Here is an 11,941-nt window from a genome sequence, read left to right as displayed (position 1 = left end):
TCAATCACGATATCATATTGACACGTGACCTTCGTGTTTAATGGATTATAATTCTTGAGCGTGCAATGACCAGGACACCATGTGATAGAGCCTGTGATTTGAAAAATCTATAAATAAGTAATCAATGAAGGCAAAGGTACATGATCGAAGATTTAACCTAAAAACCCATAACTTCTGCTAGAATTATGATTAACTTGATCATCTGATTATGTTTATAGTCGCAACGACGTGATCCAAGAACCTGATAAAAAACTGGAGCAAGATCAAAACATGATCTTTTATTTGAGTTTCACAAAAAGGCTGGAACAGTAAAATAACAAACGTGAGTGTAAAGGAGTTCCAATCTTGGTAAAAATATATAATTACCAAAATAGACGTGTTGCTCTTTCTATAGATATTTTAAATCATAGCTTGGCGTTTTTGCATTTTCCCATTATTGTTACAGTGTCCATAACTTTGAAAATTAAACATTATTATATGAATCGTGATAATCTGACTACCCCACGTGGCACGCTCAATCAATTCTTCTGACGTGATAATTTCAAAAACCATAGATCTATATGCCTCAAAATACAAAACTACACTTCCCCATCAAAAAAAAGTGTATCTCGAAGGAGCCGTGTGCCCCACGACATACAAATCTATAGTTTTCAAAATTGTCACATCAGGAGAGTGGAATGAGTGTGCCACTTGGGGTAATCAGATTATCACGACTGTTGTTATTTATAGGATTTTGTTAACATGTGCCCACGTTAAAGTACATTAAATACACATTGGAATCTATTTTTGTGTCGAAATTACCCTAATTTTTTTTGTTTTTATCAAAAATACCCTCAAATACGAGGGCAAAGCTAGTAAGGAGCTGCTGGGGTCAATTGTCCCTGTAGAACTTTGAGACACTCTTATATTTTCAATTAATTATATATCCCAATTGTCCCCACTTTCTCACGTCTCTCCACATTTGCCCTCCTCCCCCTTTTCAACTTTTTGTTAATGACGTTGTCTCTTGACCAGGCATTCCCATATACTAATTTGAAATGACCTAAATATCCTCTCATTTTTTTAAATTCTAACCAAAAAAAAAAATCTCTTAATTTCTCTTTAAAATCATTGATCTTTAAGTTGTTCAATTATACAATTAACCATATTTTGCCCCTCACTACAAGAAAATCCTGAGTCTACGCTTGCTCTGGTGCTTGTTCTCAAGATGTATTTAATGCATTTTAACGTATGCAGTTGGGCACACATTAACAAAACCCTTATATATAATATAAAAAAATCCAAATTTTTAGGAAAATAAAATGGTCTAGTGGCTAAACCAACCATCTATTCTTTATTCTTTGGGCCTAAAACAAAACTAAGGTTAATTAAATTTGGTCAAAGATAAGACAGCACTTTAAATGCACTAGTGGGAAGTGCGGGTCGCCGCGGATTTTAACTGTGCAATAATGATAGATGTTAAGAATAGACATTGGTCTTAGCCACATATGATAAGACTCTATCGCGCATTTAACGACAAATCCTATTTTATGACCCCAAACTCTTAGGTACTTTTCTCTTTTCTAGGCAACAAGTGGTGTAGTTAACTCCTCTTAAATCTTAATACATACACATTTTTATTTTATTTTTTAATTAATAAAAGATATTAATAGTCAATAATTAATGCCTGAAAATTACTTTTGAATACGATTCGTGACATTAACTAACTTAGCAAACTTACACCTTCAACCTGAATACATCTGCTAAAATTTATCCTTACTAATCTCTTTACGGTTAAAGGGATACAGGAAAAATGATAATAAAGTTGGAGGGATGTATATTATTAAAAAAGAGAGAGAAGAGGAAAAATAATATATATCAAGTTAAATGGGTATTTTTAAAAAAGTAGAGAAAAAGAGATAATAAAGTTGGAGGGGTCTTCTATAATTAAAAAAATTGCTTAAGCTATGTGCGAGATTGAATTTGAACCCCTCTTTATGGAGGGATAAACATGGACAAAAAAAACCGTTGAGTCTTATTACATGGGTAGGAAAGTGAGAGCAATTAAGTGATGATAGACATTAGGGGAAAGCGAGAGAATTGAAGTTTAGCTAAAGTGAGATGTGAAAGAGAAGAAAGAAGTTCTATCATAGAACTACACATACATACATGTATTTATGTGGATGTGTTAAACAAGGGATACAAGTTGATAAGACGAAAACTTAAAGAAAATAAAGATAAGATAATATTTGAGACCCGTCATATCATACTTTAAAGAAAGGATATGCCAATGTTCAAATAGATTTATTAAGGGATTAGATTGTACGCACAATTCTATTGATTCTAATCCGATAATTTTGGATCTAAATTGAGGATTTGGGTATAGATAAGGATTCGATTTGACAAGGAGAAACCATTTTAAATAGCTAGACTCACTAAGATGACACATTTCAAATGAATCAACTCAGTATCGATGGTTGACGAGACAAAATATCATATTTTTATAATCATAATTGTTTTCTTTTAAATTAGAGCCATTGCAATGGTTTTAAATTCAAATAGTTGGTGGACAAGGTAGCATATTCTTAAAATACCTTTTTTTTTTTTTTTTTTTTTGACAAAATAATCTTTTTTAAGGCAAAGTGGTGATAATTCTCATGTGCAATGAGTGATTAATTTGTAAAGATCTCCAATGAAATGTTTTGAGCATTTATTCTCTAAATGAAGTCCACACCCACTTAATTATTAAATAAATTAGTTATGTCTTTCTAAGTCAATGTATACTATAACATTTTAATATCAATTTTATTTTTTTTATGGATTGGGATCTTTTGATTCGCCCAAAAATACAAAATCCCAACCATTAAAATATAAGATTAAACGGATATGATAAAAATGTATATCTCGATGATGTCATGTATCTTTAGAATAAATCCCAAACATTGGATTTTGTGTTTTAATGGTTAGGATTTTGTGCTTTTTCATAAGTCAACGTATACCAATCCAATTTCTTTATATAAGATATTCATATTCATCCCATAGTTTGTAAATAAATAAGGTTGACTTTGATTTGATGAATTCTCAATCCAAATTTGAAGTTGAAGTTAAGTTCCAATAAGGATTCGATTTGATTGAACCAATCAGATAGGTTCAAGATCAACTACATCAATAAAATGCGAGAAACTATTATGTGAGTGTGTGTGTGTGAGAGAGAACACATTAAACTTCACCTACGAACATAGATGTGCAAATCTCGAGGATGCTACTCTGAGATATATGACTGATAGTAATACTTTGAAAAAAAAAGTCATAAGGAAAGCCTTGGGAGGGGACTCCCAAGTCATCCTGTAGGGGAGGTTGATGGAGGGATGTTCAATGGTCATCCACAGAAGCTTCAGAGGAATTCTAAAGAAATTGAAAGGTAGTGAATGGAGTGACAAGTCATGATTCTGAGAAAAGTGATCAAGAATCATGCGCAAAGCATGGATAAGCTTGAATTTTGAGAATCTAGAAGAAGAACAAGGATGTGGTCTTTGTCAAGTTCGAGACGAAAATAAATCTTGATTGATCGAAATCATGATCAAATCTTATGTGGGAACAAATATTTAAAAAAAAAAAAAACGTGAAGGAAAGATACCTAAAAAGGATGGTCCATTGTTGTAAATAAAGTTAAATTAGTTTATTTGATGTAAGTGAATTATATCTTCAATTTTAACCATGAATTTGACATGAGTATCAAAGTTTCTTCGACAAGTACTACACCGATACTTAGGCAGAAATTTCTTGAAGGTTTTCTTGACTAGTACCACACCAGATTTTAAGAATCTCTAAGTGGAAGTGTGAATCTTTTTTCACTACAATATATATCTTTAAAGAACTGTGATATTTTGATTCAAAAAATTTCACTCAGTCTGTACTCAATCGACCTGGCAAGTGTACAAAATCATAGATCTTTTTCTTTAGAATGTATAAGGAAAAAGATCTACAGTTCTGTACATTTGCCATGTCGACCGAGTATAATCAAGTGCAAATTTTCGAATAAGATTACTATTAGTTATCTTCAAAACATAGTTGATCCAAAATTATCAGGTCTTTATCGAAACCTAAAATTATTAGATCAAAATGGATCGGATTTTGGGTTTGATCATCGACAGCCTTTAATTGTGAGACAAGTGTAGACACAGTCTACTACCATAATGCCACCACCTGTGACCTGTCCCTATCTTACAAGTCAACTTATCTTAGGGATGATTGGCCCACCATTAGTGGAAGCATATAGGTGTGTTCTCTCAATAAAAATTCTCATATTTAATGACTACTGCCTCATAAATGAGAAATACTTGAATCAAGTGTTAGAAGTAGTCCAGGATGCTTTATTATTCTGAGATGTCTTTATCAAAAAGTTGGATAAAGATGTCTTTTTCATAGATTAGTTTATGATCATAGCCATAGGAGATGAACCAAACCTTAATATGGCATTTTGAGGTGTCACTTTCAAAATTTTGATAAAGCTATCTTTAGCAAAGTTAGGGGGTGTGTCCGATTTTAGATTCCCATCCCTCAAAAGTGCTTTTGGGAGGCAAAATTGTGTTTGTTAATCAACTTCCGATTCCTAGCAAAATCAGAAATCAAAAGTGGGCTACAAACAATCGCTTATGCACTTTTAACTTTTATAAAAAGATATTATGATCAATATAACGGATAATTTTTACTAATACAACGGAGTGTTTAGAAGTGCTTCTCGATCTAAATAAAAAAGTACTTTTTATGAAAATATTAATGTTTTGGATCGGATCTAGAACAATAAATATTATATCAAATCATGTCCCAACTTAAAAAAAAAAAAAAAAAACAGATCCGATTAAATCAGGGTAAAATAAATTTCTTATCGGATCAGTTCCAACCCGATCCATTGACAACTTAAATGTTGCCAATGTCTCCTTATCCACTACATTAATTCCTTTGTACTAAGTAAATTACACAAAACATGAAAAGTTTATGTGGGTCCTTAATTATTAGTACGGCAATTTGTTTTGTTGTTTTTTTTATTACTTTTATTTTTAATATTATCTTAGGTATTGGGTTGTGGAGTACCATTTGACCAACATTGTGGCATTTTATCTTTTTAATATATTTTTATTTTTGTAGGGTCACACATAAGAAGTTTTGGTGCTATGTACAAAGATTCTCTTTGAAATGGAGAAAACCCTAAGAAATTCATAGTTATCCAAAACTATTAAATAATGTACCTCTGTCTCTATTATTATTCATATCTATTAAAAATAATGTTAAAACCCTTCATCTAATCCAAAAGGTAACCCATGCACCATGACATTAAAACTCATGGTAGAAAGAGATGACTCAGATCAGGGGCGGAGCTAGTAAGGAGCTGGTGGGGGCAATTGCCCCCACAGAACTTTGAAACACTCCTATATTTTCAACTAATTACATGTCCCATTTGTCCCCACTCCCTCACCTCTCTCCCCATTTGCCCCCACACCCTCACCTCCCTCCATTCAAGTTCTTCAACTATACAACTAATCATAAGTTGCCCCCACTACAAGAAAATCTTGGCTCCACCCCTGATATGGATGAGTAATCACATTCTCTTATTAACTCGTTCAAGATCTGATATGACTCGTTTGATATTTAAAAATTCGATCAAGTCAAGAAAGTTCTTTATTTTTATAGAAAATAATTAATTCTTTAATAATTTAAATATTTGTTATTCATATAAAATCTTATTTTACAGATGAAAATATCTAATCAACCTTATTATAATAAAATATATAACTATTTAAATATATATTAGTAAGTAATTTTGAACCGATCTAAATGGATTAACTTTGCTCGAAATGATTGTATCAGTAGATGACGAGACAATACAAACCACCGGATTTGAAAATCGTGCTATGAACATGTTCTGATGAATTATGAATCATTAAATTTGTGTTTTGCCTCACACTCAGATCTGAGTGAATCCCAATATAAAAATAGACACCAACTTGATTTAATTGAGATTCAATTTGATCCGAACAACTTTTTTTTTTTTTTTTTAAGTTGATTATATTCGAAAGAATTAATCATCATACAGTATTTCGTTTAGATTTGAGTATTTCATTTTTGTTCATAATTTAATATTATGTTTGGTTAGGATTATAAAAGTGGTTAAAAGAACAAATTATGAGGCTTTTCTTGTTATTTTAGAATTATGTTTTTTCATAAGATTATTGGCCAAATGGGTTAGTTTTTCACTCTTTCCATCTCTTTTCTATACCACCCTTCCCTTGAAATAACTTTTTTTTTCTTTTTTGAGAAAAGATTTGTTGGTGGCTCAATTAAACAAGAGAATGAATGCTTTGATTTCATAAAGATTTTCCCTAATGGTACGATTAGATTATAGAAAATTTTCATGTTATCCTTAGCTTTAATTTGTCTATGTAAATTTATTTTAGAATATAAAAAATAAAAATATCAGACAAACATGTGTAGAAATATCGAAGTGTTCTTGTTTTATAAGAAACGTTTATAAGTCTTAGTAATGTTTGACATACACTCATAGAAATATCAAGTGTTATTAGTTTGTCAAATAACTTTGCAAGGTTTCAATTATTCTCTTGAGATCATATTTTGAATATTTTATCAAAAAAAATCTATGGTTCAGACACACTGTCACATCAAGATGTAAGATATGAGATACAATCTTGAGGTCACTTGAGCATTATTCTTTTTATTAATATATCAAGTCAATCATTTAGCTCATTTGGGTATGAATGAAATTGGACAAAATTTAAACCTACACAAGCAAATACTATAAATTGATTGATACCATCCATATCGTAGATTTCAGAAGATTTGATTTACCAAAAATATGAGCTCGGTGATGAAAGCTGACATTCGTGAAATTAAAACAAAAAATCTTGAAAATTTTAAGAAATTTCTTAAATATGTAGATGATGTTTGAGAACTGTTTGAATAGATTTTTTTTATTTTTTTGGTGGGGTTAGTGGTTAGCATAAGAATGGATTCAAGATGTTTGGATCTAAGACATTGAGAACAACCTCCACAAGTTCTTACCACTTTGCAAAGTGGTCATTCTTTTTTATTAGATTATGAATGCATAGTAATTTTTTAAAGAATTACGATAATCTGATTCGAAAATTTTCACTCGATCGATGTGACAAGTGCATAGAACTATAAATTTTTTTCTTCGGGATACATAAAAAAAATCTACAATTCTATGCATTTATTATGTCAACCGAATACAAATCAAGTGAAAATTTTCGAATCAACTTATCATTAGTCTCTTTCAAGTGTTTTTAAAGTGTTAAATCTATCTATGAGGGAAACATTCTCATAGTGTATTTTTTTTTTTTTTTTTCCTTGATTCATCTTTTTGACCAAAATTAAACTAATTATTGAATTATTGGAAATAATCTCATAATCATATTTTGTCGTATATGGAGTGCTAATTATGTTGTCTCACACATATTAGTTTTATATAATTTATAAATAAATTTGTATTAATGTCTAGTCGATTTGACTTGATTGAAGAGAGATTGATTTGACCGATTCAAACTAGGATCATTGTTGAGTCATCATCAATCCGAAAAATCGGTTCTTAAAACCAGGACAACGAGTTGTCCCCCACAAAGTATAGATCATTTGATTGGTGAATTTCAAGGACTACAATTAAACACAACACACCCAATTATTAATAGTGGTTAAATATGATTAATTAATATATATATAATATTCGGATATTAGAAAAGTATAATATTAGGACACGTGGCTTCCATTTAATGGAACTGGGACCCATATTTTATTAGCCTATATGAAACAATTGCATAAAATGGGGCCAAGTTTTGGCATAACATGTATAGTCAACATGGGACTCATGCTTTGGTGGAGCCCACTCTCACATGTGCATCATTTGTATTGCAAGGCCACAACACTATATTTGAGAATTGGCCAACAGCCAATTAATATATTCTTTTGGAATAAACCACCTTGGCATTTTAGTTACCTTTTGAAAAGACCTAGAAAATAATTTTGGAGGATGAAATCAATACAATTTTCCTATGCTAAAGTATCGATATGGTATCTGACAAAGAGAATTCATTGCATAAATTAAATTAATAACTAATTTGTAAAATCACCCAAAAATCAAAGTTCTAGGAACTTTCATTCTTCCTTTCGTACGTTGCATTCTTTTTTTTTTTTTTCCTGATATTCAACAATCATCATAATTACAATTTTTTCCTAAATCACGTATTAGTTACACATAGACACAATATAGTATATATATTATTTACGAAACCTATGGAGGATAGTTTTCAAACACTAACACGTGGCAGTTATGAGATGATTATATCGAATATCTGATCGAACAGAGAAGATCGAAAGAAGGGAAATAGGATGTTACTGGAGGAGAATCTTAAATCGAGATTCCGAGAGTCAAGGATATAGTTCGGAAACATCATATCCTTGAAAATCAGGAATTTAACCATATTCGTGAGAATCAAGGAAATTTTCAAAAAGGACAGAAACGATTGAAATGGAAATAACAGAAATCATGGAGAAAATCAGGGAGGAAGTCCTTATAAATAAATAGGTACATGGCATTGCAAGGGATGCAATTTTCTCCCTTAAAATCTTAAATATTATTTTCTTATAAAAATGTTTTGACTTGGACGTCAGAAAGATGTGGTTGCAGGCACACTCAGATATACAGGAAATGAGGAATTTGAATTCGGTGAAAATCTCGAGGTAGATACAGAACTCATTCTCATATTTATAAACTTGTATGATGAGATCTACGAGCTCCTATAGACAAAGATCAATATTTTATAGCATAAGGGGACTTAACCTTAAGATTGACGATCTTTCTATTATATAAGTGAAGCTAATGAGGTTCTCTTGTTTCTATATATCCCATTGATGATCCCTCGTGTTAGATTTGACAGTGGTGATCCACTCTTTTTATTTTTTACTTATACTAAGCTTCATTACATGTCTCATCAGTGACATACACATATGTCTCATTTGAATTCTTTATATATTTTTGAAACACGAATACATACATATAGAGTACAAAAAGGATATTTCAAATGATGAAATACGATTTGTACCAAGCGATCTGCTACAAGTTTGTTCCAAAGTGAGGCAAGATAATTTGTACCACACAAACTAACACATTAGAATTAACAAAAGACATGACTTGATAAATTTAGTTGACCCCAAACCCTAAAATTTCGGAATAAGACTTTATTGATGATAATGAAGTCCACTGAGTGTGATAACTGTTGTGCTAGGGCAAAAGTATTTGGAGCTCCCCATATCATTTTAATATGACACCCACTATATTATGGCACTTGAACTGTCATTTGGATGCTTTGCCAGACTAGCAAATTTGGTTCACAACTTGTACCAAATATCCACTTGAATATTATTTTATTCATCTATCTGGATCATTCAATCATTGAATTAAAAACTCAAAAAGATTAAAATTAATTTTACATTTGAATAGTCCATAATAAGTAATTTTGGGATTCAATTACAATGATCCTGAAATCAATAATTTAAGCATGCTTTTAAAACTCGCTCGAGACATCTTGGAAAGGTCCACCACGTTGACTCAACTGAGATTTAAGATAATCCAATAAAGTGCTGATTTTCTAACTCAATTTGACATAATAACTTAAAAACTCACCGACATGACATGTGCAAGAACCGTAGATTTTTTCCCTCAAGATATACAACTGCACATGTTTATGAGGATGTGAAATTGTGTATCCCGAGGGAAAATATACAATTGTTGCACATGCCACGTCATTGAGTTATTCTGTTAGAGTTTAGTTAGAAAATCTTTACACAGTGCAACCAACTTTTTAATGGGGTTAAAAGCTTCGAAATGGGCTGATTTTTGGCGGGGATAATCTCCTCACTCAAAAAATTAGTCCATTCTAAAACTTCTAACCCATATAACATTAATTAGGAATTGTATTGCAAGTAATGAAATGGGATGGAATGACTTGATTTTGATTTGGCATCATCTTTCCGTTGTGCAGAGCTATATTACCATTTGTTTGTTGTATTCCATAAGTTAAGCAATTGAGTGACACATATGTTATGTAGAATACAGTTTTAGATTTTATGATGAAATTTTTTGTAAAATTATTTGAATAAGCATTAGCTAATTAATTCAACAATTTATTGATTACTTGTGGAATATAGTAAGATTTTGGAAAATGATGGATTTTAGCCTCACAGAATAATTAAATTGAGCCTCACACAATAATTATAAAAATCCAAACTTTGTCAATATGACGATGAATATACTAATTCACACTACAATAATAATATAAAAAAATGTAATTATTTTAACATAAAATATAGGGAGAATGATTTTGAAGGACTCTTTACTGACAATAAATACCGAACAATTCCCTAATAGAGAATTCAATCCATTTAAGTCCCACTTAATAAAATATTAGTCTATTAAAGATTTTTTTTTAAATATACCTAAAATACCCTTTTAACAACTTTACAAAGTGTTTGATCTAAAAATATAAGGAGTCAAATAAAAAACTTGACCAATTTATTTAGTTATTAATATTTGTGTGAAAAATAAAAATAAATATTTTATTCATTAAAAACTAAATTCAATATAATTTTATTTGACTCATTTTTGTTAACCTACTAATTTTTTAGTTGAATCAAGTTGTTGAATATTCAAGTCGAATTTTAAAATTATATTTTAATTATTTAAAATAATTTATATATTTTAATAAATCTAATATACATAGACCAAATCAATTTGATGATGATCATACTCGTCTCCATCATCATCATCATCTCTGTGATTTAAAGATTACTAGTTTCTATTAGTGAAACAAGTTTTTTTTTTTTTTTTAATTGAACTATAAGAGATTATAAAACATAGGAGTAGCTCAATTATTTTCAAATAAACATATTTCTTTAAACTTCAAAAAAAAAAAATTTAGATTAATATTTGATAATTTGGGTACTAAAGAGTCTATATCTTTGTAAAAGGGAACTTTTGGTAATTGTCCCTAAAATATATTAATAAATAACTTTAAACTTGATGTAAATAATTTAACTCAGTTTAAGATGAGATGATTCGGACGAGTGAACTCGGTATCCCTGGTCTCTTAAAAAGACAAGACAGGTTTTAAGGCCTTAAGCGAAAGTTAAGGGTAATTTTCGTTATTTGTCTTTAAATAAGAAGCATCTAAGTAAAGGTGACACGTGTCGCCCATTCGTTCTTTTACGTAGCTTCGCCCCCATCGACGCTAGTCCTTATCCAATCCCACAATTATCAGTTCTAATCCTTTCAGCCTTATTTGAGAGCCTCACGAGTTAAAAAAAACACGTGCTTGTAGGACCCACATAGATGACGTGGCGGATAAGTCCAATTATGATAGACAGCTGTTTTTTTTTTATATAACTCGAAAAACCGTTATTTTGGTCCGATACGAAATAGTGTCAGTAGTACTCAGCAGTGTAGGGGTAGTAATCCGATACGATACGTTTCAGCAAATTCTCGAAAATCGTACGCGTGCAATTGTCGGAATTCTGATAGATCGGTCAATGCGAAAGACCTGTTTTCTTTTTGTCGGAGAGCAATTAGAATCTGACACGTATTCAGTTTAACTGTTGAAAAACGAATGAGTGTATGACACGTGGATAAGATATTATAGTTTACAGCTAAGGATAGTCCCACTAAAAGTGTTTATTGCCTCTTGGCGGATTTAGCGAGGAAAAAGTTTTATTTTTCTAATTTAATAAAACAGAGATATTTTGGTTTATAGACTATCCACTACTTCAAGATGCAAGTTAACTAAATCTACATCCTTTATTTTGTTTTTGTCAATATATATTAAAGGGTCGTTCTATTTACACACACCACAATGACGAATTGTACTTGTTTACTTGCGAT

The sequence above is a fragment of the Akebia trifoliata genome, chromosome 7 (assembly GCF_017979445.1).
Source record: "Akebia trifoliata isolate Shusen 1 chromosome 7, ASM1797944v1, whole genome shotgun sequence".
In the NCBI taxonomy this organism is placed as follows: Eukaryota; Viridiplantae; Streptophyta; class Magnoliopsida; order Ranunculales; family Lardizabalaceae; genus Akebia; species Akebia trifoliata.
This window is presented reverse-complemented; position numbering follows the sequence as displayed.